At 39.6% G+C, this 1,511-nt stretch overlaps 1 long non-coding RNA gene across 1 annotated transcript; it reads left to right on the top strand.

Annotated features, from left to right (window-relative positions):
* Positions 1-255: 255 nt before the first annotated feature.
* On the top strand, positions 256-1,490 carry LOC105559962. The gene is made up of 2 exons (XR_001008785.1): positions 256-566; positions 656-1,490. It is a non-coding gene; the product is annotated as an uncharacterized LOC105559962 (long non-coding RNA).
* The last annotated feature ends 21 nt before the right edge of the window (positions 1,491-1,511 follow it).

The raw sequence follows: 1,511 nt of genomic DNA, 5'->3' as shown, positions 1-1,511 counted from the left end.
GATATACACGACATGACAGCAAATGTGTGGCAAGGATACTGCAAACCTTGCCTTCTACACGCAAGACGTGGTAATATTTAACCTGAAAGATAGCACTAGTACCACATACTGCCACGACGTGGCGACCGCGCGTTAGTCTTTCTCGTATGTAAAAATCATGCCGTATTAGTATAAGAGGCGAGCCGATATGATGCGACAGCAAGTCTGGATCATGGATAAACTTCAATAACCTGAATATACTTTTGATGACTACGTAATTTAACACAAAGTCATGAGGTCTTGATAAGGAAAACCTGATCAGGTAATTTTAATTAAACGAAAATGCAATCTTGTTCTAGTATTCTACTGGTACTGTGAGAGTACAGCGCACAATAATAACTCTACATCAACCACACAGTGGCGCTACGGTAGTCGTACCGCGTACCAATACGGTGTACTAATAACGTATGCCTACAGTACGCACGTACGTGGTAGCTACGGTACTGATACGTTTAGTACGACATACGCTCACCATACTAGTTCCGTGGAAGTACATTGTTATCTGGGAATCTGTATAGGTGCATTTGGTGAGCTCGCTGTCACGCTACCAACGCAAACGCTACCAAAGCTGTTCGTGGAGCCAATTTTAGTCGAATATCTTTTTATTTTAAAACAGCATGCAAGAATTCTCAGCGTGTCATTGCTCGCCTCTGACAGCGTGGGATAAATACTCGTGCAGTGCCCTCAAGCTGTCGCCGGCTGAAGTATTAGACGTGAAAAGTGACAGATTGACAACACAATTTATTCTTGCGTGGATTTTCGTAATTATTCCTTTTTAGTTCTGTTACGTGTGACCTATTCGTGAAACCTCTAAAAAGCTCCGAAAACTAAGATTAGCGAGGAATTCTAATCGTAGAAAGATATTTTCCACTCTTTTTGGCAGTGTCAAATCATGTGTTTTCCTGCATAATTAAGCTAACTTTGACGTTTACTGTAGAGTTGTTTATTAGCTGCCAAGGGAAAAGGATAGTTTACGGAGTCTTTTGGAAGTGTGCTAAAACGGACTAATAAAGTGTACTTTTGGTCGAATATCTTTTTATTTGGAAATGCCACGCAAGAATTCTTGCATGGTGTGTCATTTCTCGCTTCTGACGTCAAAATTCAATATGGCCGCAGTGACAACCCAGGGGGTCTATTACGGTTCTCGGATTGGGTGAAAATGACGAAAGTGAGTAGCTTTGTCTCTTTCTAACTGTCCCTTTAGTAAGAGACAGAGCCGCTCACTTTCGTCATTTTCACCCAATCCGAGAACCGTAATAGACCCCAAGGAGCCTTAAAATAATCACCTTAGCGCTGACGCATATATTTTTTTCGTTTGGAAGATAACGGTATCTTTAAACTTATCGTTTATAAAAAGAACACCTTGAAATATATTTTGTATATTGTACCTACTGTATATTGTATCTGTGTATGCATAGTGCAGTATAATAAATTTTATGTTTATTACATTATAATAATGAGAAATTAATTTT

This window comes from Vollenhovia emeryi, unplaced genomic scaffold (genome assembly GCF_000949405.1).
Source record: "Vollenhovia emeryi isolate VEMERY1.0 unplaced genomic scaffold, V.emery_V1.0 DF946306.1, whole genome shotgun sequence".
Classification (NCBI taxonomy): domain Eukaryota; kingdom Metazoa; phylum Arthropoda; class Insecta; order Hymenoptera; family Formicidae; genus Vollenhovia; species Vollenhovia emeryi.
This window is presented reverse-complemented; position numbering and strand designations above follow the sequence as displayed.